This window comes from Crocodylus siamensis, unplaced genomic scaffold (assembly GCF_052110815.1).
Source record: "Crocodylus siamensis isolate JL-2025a unplaced genomic scaffold, ASM5211081v1 HiC_scaffold_477, whole genome shotgun sequence".
NCBI lineage: Eukaryota > Metazoa > Chordata > Crocodylia > Crocodylidae > Crocodylus > Crocodylus siamensis.
In genome coordinates, this window is record NW_028324886.1 from 4,736 (window position 1) to 17,453 (window position 12,718).

A 12,718-nucleotide genomic window follows, 5' to 3' on the forward strand; every position below is an offset into this window, starting at 1 on the left:
ACAGATGCATAATCAAAAGGCTACCTCAGCCACACTGTTTGCTCTTTAGGATTTCTAAGATATTGCTCAATCCTGTACTCTAGTTTACCCTACTCCTTGCAATCAATAAAGTTCTCCTTTTTGACTGGTGTGGGAGACTTATTGAGGGGCGGGTCTAAATTATGCCTAAGAGACCCCTTAGGTCTGCAGACTAAGGAAGTCTTTACTTTTTGACCCCTGACTTGGGGAAGTGCCCCAAGTGCCTGTACTGGGTCAAGTACCCGTCAGACTATTAGGCCTGTGTTTTCCTGAGGACACAGGGCCGAGACAGTCCCTTCTCAGGGTGGTGGCAGCAACGTTACCCCCAGACTAGCAAGTGTGCTCCGGGAGAGGGGTTGGCTGAGCATAAGGCGCCCCTAGGGAGGCATTCAGAGCCTGGAAGGTGGTCGGGCGCAGGGAGGTAGGCGGCTCAACGCAGGAGCACCCGCTACTGGCCCGCCACATGCACAAGCCAGCCATCACCCTCTGCTGGGTGAAACAGGGTCTTGAAAGCACAGGTTCACCTCGACAAGACAAATTATCTGTAGCCACATCCTGAAAGCAGCAACGTCAGTAAACTAAAGTTAGTGATTGTTTTGATGCATTGGTGTGTCTTAATTGCTTCTTAACAAGGCCCAGGGCAACTCATTTAAAAGGCAAATAATTAGTGCTGAGGAAACAGATGAGCCTCTTAGGTGACACTGATCCCAGGTGGAAGGAAAAGAATAACAAACACAGAGTAAGTTTCCAGGTGAATTAACTTTTGATTCAACTTTGTTTGCAGTGATGCAAGCCTTGCTTTGGTGCTCTCTATGCAAGGTTTCATTGAAATTGGGGATGGGAAGAAACATGTGTCCGTCCTATCCCTTTACTTTGCCCACATTATCCACAACAGGATAGTTAACTACTCATGTTGTCTCTCAGGAGTGAGACAGGAGATGGAAGAACTGTACTTCTTTCATCTTAAGATCAGAAAAAAAAAGATTTGACACTTAATGGCAATCAACAGTGGGTGAATTTTTGTTCTCTTTAAGAAATGGTGTCTCTTGACATGGGTGGGGAATGGACCATCACAATTTAGCTCAGGTCTCTGTCAGGCAGAGCAGATTTGCTGCACCTGCTGAAAATGTCCTCAGCCTTCCAGTCATTTCAGAAGCTGTTTGTGCTCTGTGCAGCTGATCAGAAGACTTCTGTGGTCTTAGGAGATCCCATGTACGAGACAGAACTGAACATGTCTACACAATACACAACATGTGCAGTAGAGTAATTATACTGTGTATTAGCATTTCATGGTAAAAGTCATGTGAATGAGCCAATGTGCAGTACAATTAGTCTATTGCACATTAGCATCACTTAAAACACGTTCGCCGGCACTACTGTGCAGTAGCATCAGTTAGTACACATTGAGTTAGTAGCTGTTATTACAGGTATTATACTTCATGCACTACAACCACAGTGCATCAGTGCATATCTAGATGTATCCATTGTGTAGCAAGGTGCTAGCTGTCCAGCACAGTCAACATTGTTGTCAGGTACACATGTGAGGAAAATTCCAGGCCTGTGTGAAGGCAGTGACAAAACTCACCTTGACAGCAGGACAGCAAAGATTTCATTAATAAGCCTATCACCATAACAGCAGGTCACATTTCCATCATTAATGGCATTAAGCTCGTAAGAGACCTGGGAGGCAGCCAGCTTTCTAGTCTAGTGGTGGGGTCCTGAGGCACAAGTACATCATCTCATGGTCACTTTTGTGACAGCTGAAAATTATGCCTGTGTGATAAAGGTGCTTGCTGAAGGCTCTCTGAAAATTAGACCGCGTGTTTTTCTGTCATTTTTTTCAGAGATTAAGCTATATGTTGGTGCTAAGAGTCTAATGAAAGTCTAAGATGTAGTAAGGCCTTGTTTGTAGTATGAGGCCTAGTAAATTTACCAAAGCCTTCTAGAAGTCGTGATGGTAGGCCCTGTGACATAGTTAAAATTAACCTTATCAGAAGAATGCAAGGCTTGTACTGCTATTGGTCAGTCTAAGGACAGTTGAAGCAAAAAGAATCTGAATGGCTGTAAATTATCAGCATAGCTCAAAAGTTATAAATTGGCCGGCACATCCAGAAATCAGGTGGAAGGAAGATACAGCTCTTTGAAAGGAACTACTAATTAGCTGTTGACCTGGATCAGTGGGCCCATGGATCTCGAGGAGCCCAAGGACTGAATACCAGGGTCCTTCCCGGTACCTCTTGGACAGCACTGATCAGGGGCGCCTCACTTCACTGAGCTGTGTGGAAAGAGAAACTTGTCATACATCAGGCATCAGAGGGGACTGCCGATAAGTTGCCGATGCGAATTATTACCATCTGTCATTATCTGTCTTATTATGCTACGCATAGTCGTGTTTTTGTTAAGTCAATAAAACTTTCTTACCTTTCTACCCCCGACCGTACTCTCAATCCCAAACCCTCCGCAGGCAGTTGGGACAACTGTTGTCCAAGCTGCCATTCACAAGTTGTGCTGCTCGCAAACAGGGAAGTACTGGTGGGGAATGTAGTAGTGGATGGCAACTTGGTCAGCAGTGACCACAAGAGGTTTGAGTTCAGGATCCTGAGGAAAGGAAGGATGGGGAGCAGTAAAGTAAGGACCCCTGACTTCAGAAAAGCAGATTTTGACTCAGGGAAGTCATAGGCAGGATCCCTTGGGACGCCGGACTGAGGGGAGGCCGGGAGAGCTGGCTGTACTTGAAAGAAGCCTTACTGAGAGTGCAGGAACAAACCATCCTGGTGAACAGGAAGACTAGCAAGTATGGCAGAAGACCAGCTTGGCTTAGCAGGGAACTCTTTAGTAAACGAAATCACAAAAAGAAAGCTTATAAGTGGCAACTTAGCCAAATAACTAAGGAAGAATATAAGACTATTGCTTCGGCATGCAGGAATGAAGTCCGGAAGGCCAAAGTGCAACTGGAGTTGCAGCTAGCAAGGGATGTAAAGGGTAACAAGAAGGGCTTCTACAAGTATGTCGGTAGCAAGAGGAGGATCAGAGGAAGTGTGAATCCCTTACTGAATGGGGGCAGGAAACCTTGTGACAGAAGGTGCAGAAAAGGCTGAAGCACTCAATAACCGTTTCGCCTCAGTCTTCGCAGGCAAGGTCAGCATCCAGACTATCACACTGGGCAGCACAGTTCAGTCTGGGGAGGAGGTGAGAAGCCCTCAGTGGTGCATGAAAAGGTTAGGGACTACCTAGAAAAGCTGGATGTGCACAAGTCCATGGGGCGAGATGGGATGCACCCAAGGGCGCGGAGGGAGTTGGCGGATGTGATTGTAGTGCTGCTGGCAATCATCTTTGAAAACTTGTGGTGATAAGGAGATGTCTCAGATGACTAGAAAAGGGCAAATGTAGTGCCTATATTTAAGAAAGGGAAAAAGTAAGATCCAGGGTAGTACAGACCAGTCAGCCTCACCTCAGTCCCTGGAAAAATCGTGGAACCGATCCTCAAGGAATCCATCTCTAAGGAGTTGAAGGAGAAGAAGGCAATTAGGAACAGTCAGCATGGATTCACCGGGGCAAGTGAATATCCATGCACCAGCTGAAGTCACAGCCTTGCCCTGGGACCACCCACACAAATCGGGTCTCAGAGGTGCTGTGCAAGAGGGGCGGTGTCGGTACCCCATTGTTTTTAACCCACACATTTAGCACCCACAGGCAGAAGCTCCAGCTGCAGAACCCTCGGGGTCTGGTTAAGCACCAGGCTTAACACAGTCTGGGCTGGAAATGAGCTGTCCAAGAGGGGACCAGGTGACTTGGGTTTGTTGATGACGGAGAGCAGTGGTGTGCTGAGGCTCATGAATGCAAAGGGACATGGTTTCTATAGGAGGTTGTGGCTTGTTCGCCCCTCACCATCCCGCCCACCCCATGCCTATGTCTGTCCAGCTTTGTCCGTGCTCCCCCAACCCCTGCTCTAATTACTAGGCCCTCCTCACCTCCCAGACCTCAGCAGGGAACCCAGGAGTCCAGGCACCCAAGCCCTGCCTTCTCTAACCTCTTCTTCCTCCCCAGGAGCACTCCACCCTGCCTTACTTGGCACTTGCTGGTCTCACCGGCCCAGGCTGGCCTTGGCAAGCCAAACCCCAGTGCCCTGGGCTCCTGCCCTTCCTCACAGCTGAGGGAGTCCTGCCCACTGGTGTCAAGTGGCAGCACTGCAGGGTGTGCAAGACAGCAGACAGTCCCCAAGGGTGGCCCTTCCCTCCACTCGTGCCATGGAGACTGCCAGGAAGAAGCCGAATGGATTTGGCCATGGCCTGCTGCAGAGTTGAATGATCTCTGGGTTAAAATCCTTGGGGAAAATGGCACAGGGGACACAATGGTGGGAATCTACTACTACAGACCTCCCATCCAAAGGCAAGAGCTTGACTAGGAGTTCGCCAGGGAATTGGCTGAGGCTGCATGCTCCAGGTCCACGGTTCTCATGGGAGACTTCAACTACCCAGACATGTCGTCCATGAGCTGATCACCTTCACTATCCACCAATCCTCAATGCACAGTTCATGCTATTCCATCTCAGAGGAAAGGCAGCAAAAGGGCACAGCAGCCTCCTTGACTCTCCAGGGATCTAGCAGACCTCCTGAAGCTAAAAAGAAAGGCCTACAAAGGATGAGGGATGGGACCCACCTCCAAGGAGGAATATTCTGCACTGGTCCGGTCCAGTCCTTCAGGGAGCGAAACCGGAAAGCCAAGGCTTCAATGGCACTGCAACTAGCTACAAGTATCAAGGACAATAAAAAGTCATTTTTCAGATATGTGGGGAGCCAGAAGACAAGCAAAGGCAACATTGGACCTTTGCTAAACCAGATGGGAGAACTGACAGCTGATGCCCATGAAAAAGCCAACCTATTAACTGGGTACTTTGCTTCTGTCTTTCATGAGTCCCACAGGACACCCCTACCCACTCCAAGACAGGGGGGTCTGGGTGAGGGAGGCCCGAGTGAGGGAGATGCCCTGCCCTCCATCTATGCTGACCTCATGAAGGCACACCTTAAGAGGCTGGACACGTTCAAGTCACCTGGCCCTGACAATCTACACCCCAGGGTGCTCGAGGAGCTGGCAAGCATCATAGCTCACCCCCTGGCATGGATCTTAGAGATCTCCTGGCGCTCTTGTGAAGTGCCCGAAGACTGGAAGAAGGCCAATGTGGTGTCTGTCTTCAAGAAAGGGAGGAAAGTGGATCCCGCAAACTACAGGCCCATCATCCTGACCTCTATCCCAGGGAAAGTCTTAGAAAAGATTATTAAAGAGGCCATTCTCAACAGACTGGCCGACGGCAACATTGTGAGGGATAGCCAGCATGGGTTTGTTGTAGGTAAGTCCTGCTTAAACAATCTCATCTCCTTTTACAACCAGATGACCCATCAACAGGACAAGGGAGAGGAGATTAATGTCATATATCTTGACTTCAAAAAAACCCTTTGATCTGGTATCCCATGATCACCTCTTGGCAAAATTGGCCAACTGGGGCCTCGGGTCTACCACGATCCGCTGGCTGGGGAATTGGGTCCATGCTCGGACCCGGAGGGTGGTTGTTGATGGAAGTCAATCGTCATTGGTGCCCTGTGACCAGTGGGGTCCCCCATGGCTCTGTGCTTGGACCCATATTGTTCAACATCTTCATTAATGATGTGGACATGGGAGTCAGAGGTGGACTGGCCAAGTTCGCCAATGATACCAAACTCTGGGGTGAAGCATCCACACCTGAGGACAGGAGGGCGGTCCAGGCTGACCTTGACAGGCTGAAGAAATGGGCGGATGAGACCCTGATGGCGTTTAACACCAAAAACCGCAAAGTTCTCCACCTTGGGAAGAAAAACCTGCAGCATCCTTATAGTGTCAGCAGTGCTACACTAGTTAGCACTACAGATTAAAGACTTGTGAGTCATGATTGAGCACAAGATGAATATGAGCCTTCAATGCGATGCTGCAGCCAGTAAAGCAAACAAAACGCTGCCTTGAATCCATAGATGCTTCTCAAGCAAATCCTGGGTCATCATTCTCCTGTTGTACTTGGCCTTGCTGAGGCTGCAGCTGGGGTACTGTGTCCAGTTTTGGGCTCAATTGAAAAAGGATGTGGAAAAGCTAGAGAGAGGGAAGAGAAGAGCCACCCCTAGTTTGGAGGGACCTGCTGTCCTCCTGAAAAAATGGAGATGCTGGGGATTGAACCCAGGACCTCATACATGCGAAGCACACACTCTACCACTGAGCTACATCCCCCTTTTGTGCTAGGTAATCTCTGAGTCACACTCACTCTCACTCTTCCCAACCTGCAGCCCATTGACCACATGCTAGAATTGATGGTTGGAGAGCTGTAGTCCTTGCTCTCCTTCCTATTGACCTAGGCCTTTCTCTGCATTGAACACTGCCCAGGAGTAGGACAAGGCCATGCTGAATCCTGCTCAGGGTTGCAAACTCTCACTAAATTTACTGACTGTCAGTCAGTTGCTGGATAGAGAGCAGTGAGAGTTGGGCTGGTGTGTGTCTGGGTGTGTGTGCAGTGAGAACAAACAGGACACTGACAAGAAGGGTGAGTGAGTGCTAGAAAATAATATTTAGACGTTTGTTTTTAGGAATTATAGATAGAGGAGATATGCATTAGAATAACTCTCCAAGGAAATTGGAAGGCTTACTTGGTTTCTCAAAGCCTGTATGTGACAGTTTCTTTCATAGTCCACTGTGTCTGGAGCAAGCAGGCATACATTTTAAGGGGGAAAAAACATCCCAACAGTTTTCCATTTCACAATATGCTTTGCCACACTGGTGACAGGTCACAATGACCAGCTGCAGAGCCTTTGGGATTTCCAGTTTTGGTGGACAGACCAATTGCCATACTGGCACATGCCCAGCTTAAGACACCAGTCAATGATGTGTGCATGTGATGGGTTACAGAAACAAAAGAATAGGATGACAGGACAGACCATGGACAGCATGAGAACCAGACTGACACCAATCAATGATGCCCATAAGAGAAGAGTGATAACAGTGCAAAGCAGTTGCAGTGCAGCCGGTGCAGTTTGGGCTCCAGTGAGTACTGCTCAGCAGCAGCAAGGGGGAGGGACTGCTTCCCTCCACGCTCAGCAACAGTTTCTACCAGATGCTGTTGCTGCTGAGTGCAGACGGGCAAGTCTGGAAGGGTTGCAGGCCCCCACCGGTACCATAGGGCTTGGACTGGTCATCATGGCAGCGAGAAAGAGCCACCAGCGCCTGGCTTGTGCACAAAGGCCCTCCCGCCATGGAGCTGCCCTAGCCCTGTTGCCTGCCTAGAGGCAACAGGACACACCACGGCCAAGCAGCACCTGGACCAGGTGGTCCAAGGGCCCCCCATGGGTGGGATAAAGACTCTCCACATGCCAGATCCATCCAAGGGGCCATATTTTGTCCACCCTGGTTAGGAGGTGCCTCCTGGGAAGCCACAGAAAAAATGGAGATGCTGGGGATTAAACCCGGGACCTCCATCTGGGAGGTTATTTTTGTTTTGTTTTCTTTTTTCAATATTATCAAATGTTCAACATTTTGCTCTATTCAGCTTCCAGGTTTCCCTAGGAAGAAGCTGCTTGGGGCTGGGGAGGGAGATGGGAGGCAGACACACATGATCCCAGGGCACAGGGCCAGCATCACCTGGCAAGGGATGTGAGGAGCCCTGCACCTGCAAGCAGGAAGTGTATGGGAGGTGAGAGGTGGGGGGGCAGGGCTTGGGACCTTTTAGGGGCGACAGGGCAGGGTGTGGGGAGATGCTTGCCCCTCCAGTGTGGGACGGAGGTTGGGGGCCTTCTGAGGGCAGCAGGGTCCTGCATGGCTCATCAGGCAGCACAGGGGCTGTTGCCCATGTTCACAGGGTTGGAGCAGCTGTGAGACAGAGCAGGGCTTGGAGGGGCACAGGCTGCAGGTCAGGATTGAGGGTCACTGGCAGGGCTGGTGAGGGCTGGGACTGTGGTTCGGGAATAGGGGGCAACAGCAGGACTTAGGGGGCCAAGGTACTGCAGTTCAGGAGTGAGAGGCAAGGGAATGGACAGGGGGAGGGCACTGCTCTCACAATCATGTACCCCCTCCCCCCCGTGACGGGCGTCCTCTTTTTTGAACTAGAAATATGGTAAGTCTCAATCAAAGCTACTCCTGAGAATCCTCTAGTGCCGCCTATTTTGCAAAGAGGTGGCTTAGCTCATTTACCTCCTTAAACTTCCCTCTCCTTTGCTCTTCCTGCTTTGTTTCTTCCCTTTCATGCTCCTTGTTTAGAAACAAAAGTGCAACCCTGGGGAAAGACACAGCCGTCTTCCCTGGCTTCCTTCCCACTTGCAAGGTTGCGGCCCAAACCCTGACCTAGGGGAGCGTGTCTGACGGAGAAGGCAAGAGGAGGCCCCGAGCTGTGGAGTCTTTCTCAGAAAGACTGTCTGGGGGCCATCAAGCTCTCGCCTGGATCCACCTGCCCAGCACCCTTCTCCCCACCCTGGCTGACTTTGGCATCTTTTACCAGTCCTTGGACATAGTCAGCAGGGAATGGACACTGCTGCATGGGAAGTTTCCTGAGAAAAAGGAGAAGGTGCATCTTGCTCCCTTGCTTGGGGCCACCATGCAGAGTAACTCCTGCAGTTGCCAGACTCTGCGGCGATACTCTCAGCTGCCAGGATTTCTTTCCACGTGTGGGTGGCACTCATTCACAGGTCCTCATTTTCAGTCTCCTACCCCAAGAGCTTCATTCTCACTAGACTGCCTCCACATGAGGATTTCAAGCAGGAGGATGGCTGTTGCACCAAGAAAGAGGAGCTGTAGGAAACTCCAGGGCAGGCTGCCCAGTGGCAAGTTATGGTGACACCACAGGAAAAGGAAGCTGGGCACTTTCTGACTGGATTTGACTTCCCTCAGTTTGGACACTGCCCACCAAGTGCTAATACATTTTGTACCTTTCCTTCATCCCTTCTTCACACCCTTTGAAACATTCCCTGTTGCGTTTGTAGGAATTGAGAACTGCACTCAGGGGGCTGCTCAATGCCAAGAAACAGCCTGACTTGGCAATGCCAGCCTCCGGAGGGTGTCTGGCTGTCTCTCCTGAGCCTGTCAGTAGGCCTGCCAGGAATAGGCACTGGGGAACAAGGAGGGAGACAGAGCATGGCAGAAAAGAAATCCTGCTCCTCCCCCACTACAAGAGCTCTCAGTGGAAAGCAGCGTGGCCAGGGTGCTTTCAACACGTGCCCTTTGACAGACCACGAGAGACGATGGCTTTAACAACTGGGGAATGGATTTGTAGGGTACTGCCTGGAGAGAGTGCAGAGAAGAGCCATGCGCATGATCAGAGGTCACGAAAACAGACCTTACAACCACAGGCTGAGAGCCATGGGGCTCTTTCACCTAGAAAAGCACAGGCTCAGGGGTGATCTGGTGGCCACCTATAATGTTATCAGGGGTGTTCACCAGGATCTGGGGGAACGTCTCTTCACCAGAGCGCCCCAAGGGATGACAAGACCAAACCATCACAAACTCTGCCACAACCAATTCAGGTTGGACATAAGGAAGAACTTCTTTACTGCCCGAGCCCCCAAGGTTTGGAATAGGCTGCCACCGGAGGTGGCCTTCAAGACACATTTGGATGTTTATCTTGCTGGGATCCTATGACCCCTGCTGACTTCCAGCCCCTGGGGCAGGGGGGGGCTGGACTCGATGATCCTCCGGGGCCCCTTCCAGCCTGAATGTCTATGAAATCTATGAAATTCTGCTGGGGGCTGCGTCTCTTCAGTGCCTGGCCCTAGGGGACATCAAGAGCTGCACATCCTGCTTGGTGGTACCAGGGTCTCCGCCTTTGGCAGGCATCACGACCAGGTGCTATAGGAAGCCATTTCTGGGCAGGGGGCAAAAGTGCCCAGAGCACCTGCACATAGCTCAAGGGATGGTGACAAACAGCCAGTGTCCAACTGAGAGGCCAGGAGGGTCCCTGTGTTCTGGGGACTTCTTCACAAAGACAGCCATCAGCTGTCCCTCAAGTCCAGGATGTGCGATTATTAGATTGCTTGTGTTCTTTCATAAAATTGTGAGTTGCACACCCCAGAAACAAAGAAGCAACTAGCTATTAGATTGCTTGTCTTGTGCTTTAATCAAGTTGTGCGTGGCTGCTTCTTCTCCGGGGTGTGCCACTATTAGATTCTTTGTGTTGTGCTTCAGTAAAGTTGTGCATTGCTTCTCTTCTCTGGGTTGTGCGACTATTAGAATGCTTCTGTTGTGCTTTAATAAAGCTGTGCATTGCTTCTTTTCTGGGATGTGAGACTATTAGATTGCTTCGGTTGCATTTTAATACGTTTTTCTGTTGCTTTTTCTTTTCTAGGGTGTCCGACTAGCTATTAGATTGCTTGCATTGTGCGGTAATACGTTTGTGTGTTTCTCCTTTCTTTCTAGGGTGTGTGACTATAAGATTGCTCGTGCTGTGTGTTAATACCTTTGTCTGGGGTGCACAACTATTAGATTACTTGTGTAGTGCTTTCATTAACTTGTGCTTTGCTTCTTCTCTGGGGTGTGCAACTAACGATTTGATAGCTTGTGCTGTGCATTAATACGATTTTGTGTTGCTTCTTTTTCAGGGTGTATGACTGTTAGATTGCTTCTATTGGGCAATAATTGTGTTGCTTCTTCTCTGGGGTGTGCGACTATTAGATTGCTTGTGCTGTTGTTCCATAAAATTGTGTGTTGCTTCTTCATTTCTGGGGTGTGCAAGTAACTATTAGATGGCTTGTCTTGTGCATTAATACCTTCATGCAGTAGTCCTTTTCTGGGGTACACAACTATTATACTGCTTGTGTTGTGCATTAATAAAGTTGTGTGTTGCTTCTTCTCTGGGGTGTGTGACAAACTAGTGTATTACTTGTGTTGTGCTTTAACTAAGTTGCGCGTTGCTTCTTTTCCGGGGTGTGCAACTATTAGATTTCTTGTGTTGCACCTTTCTACTTTTGTGTGTTTCTTCTTCTTGTGATTGCTTGTGCTGTGCTTTAATAATGCCATGCGTTGCTTCCTTTCTGGGGTGTACGACTGTTAGATTGCCTGTGTTGTGCGTTAATAAAGTTGTGTGTTGCTTTTTGTTTTCTGGGGTGCGTGAGTAACTATTTGATTGCTTTGGTTGTGCATTAATACGTTTGCGTGTTGTTTCTCCTTTCCTAGGGTGTGCCACTGTTAAATTGCTCATGTTCTGCAATAATAAATTTGTGTCTTTGTTCTTTTCTGCATTGTGTGACTATTAGATTGCTTGCATTGTGCAATAATAAAGCTGTTGCTTCTTCTGTTGGTGGTGTGTGACTGTTAAATTGCTTGTGTTGTGTGTTAATATATTTCTGTACTGTTGGTTCTTGCTTTCTCGGTTGTGTGATCATTAGATTCTTTTGTGTTGCGTGTAGTGGACTGTGGTGGGCCAATGAATCTGATCTTGCTTATGAATTATAACTATGGCGTGCGTGTTGCTTTTCTGTGACGTGATGTCTGTAATAGCTAACTATATACAAGCTCTTCTTCTATGAGTATAATGACTTCTTCTGTGAGCTGTATGTGTGTGTGTAATTGTGCTTCCCTGCACAGTGATGTATAACACTGCCAGGAAAAACGCTGAGCTTTGTTTTAAAAGTATTGCAAAAAAAAAAAAGAGCAAATATAAATTGAAAGAAACGGATTGAATTAAGTAAAGAGAGTCTAAACTAAGTTAAGCTACATCCCATCCAATCCTTTCTAAGAACAAAAAGGAGCAGGCAACCTGCAACCCAGTGACTGTGAAGCAACCCAGGCAGCACAGCACCTTTCTGACACGGTTGCTCCTTTGCAACAAGTTCACAAGAGGCAGAGCCCGCCTGCAGACAGAGGCTTTTATGGAGTTTCTATGTCCCGCCTCACAGACACTGTAATTGGACGGGCAGTCAGAGAGAAATTGTGCTCACTGGCCAGCTAGACATGTCAGTCCTTCCCCCAGCTCCCCTCCTTCTTCTAAGTTTCTCTTTGCCCAGATGGACTGCCCTCCCAATGTCTGAAACTTTTCCAAAGCAATTTGGAAGCTCTGAATCGATTTGGAAAGCCTAAAGCATCTAGTGATTCGGTTCAGACTTGCAGATTTGGCCTCAGACATTATGACAGTTTATGAAACCTGCAAAAATTAACCTGACAACGATAATAATGATTTTATAAAAAACCCTGAGTGTCTCAGTAGTAAAAAATGTCCTCTAGGCAAGCAAATTGCAGGCCTATTCTGATGAAATTTGCTTCCTTATGTGAGCAGCTGAAGAAAGGGATGGGTTTGAGTTAACTTGGTGCTCCCACTGCTGGCTGCTGCATATATTCCAAGTTATCTGTTTTCTCTCTTAATTAATGCAGGCATTTTTAAAGAAATAATATTTTATTACCAAGACATGTTTGCCTCAAACTTATTAAAATGTTACAGGAGTCAGGCCAACAGCGCAAGGTGAATTCAGCTCAGAGCTTTACCTTGGGCGATATCAAGCTGCCGTTTTGCATCTCCTAATGCAGAGAACAGATCCAGCTGGATTCTTGTCTCTGCACTCAGACTATTCTCTAAGTGCTGTGTGTTATCCTGCATGGCTGAACGTGCTGGCATTAACACCTCTGCATCCTTCTCATTTCCTTGTACTTCTGCAGCTCCCGTGGGAGTAATCAAGCCCAATGTTACTCATGTAGCTTTTATGCACGG

At 48.6% G+C, this 12,718-nt stretch overlaps 1 non-coding gene across 1 annotated transcript; it reads right to left on the reverse strand.

Moving 5' to 3' along the window:
- Positions 1-6,198: 6,198 nt before the first annotated feature.
- TRNAA-CGC (transfer RNA alanine (anticodon CGC)) lies at positions 6,199-6,270 on the reverse strand. The gene has a single exon. It is a non-coding gene; the product is annotated as a tRNA-Ala (tRNA).
- Positions 6,271-12,718: the final 6,448 nt, after the last annotated feature.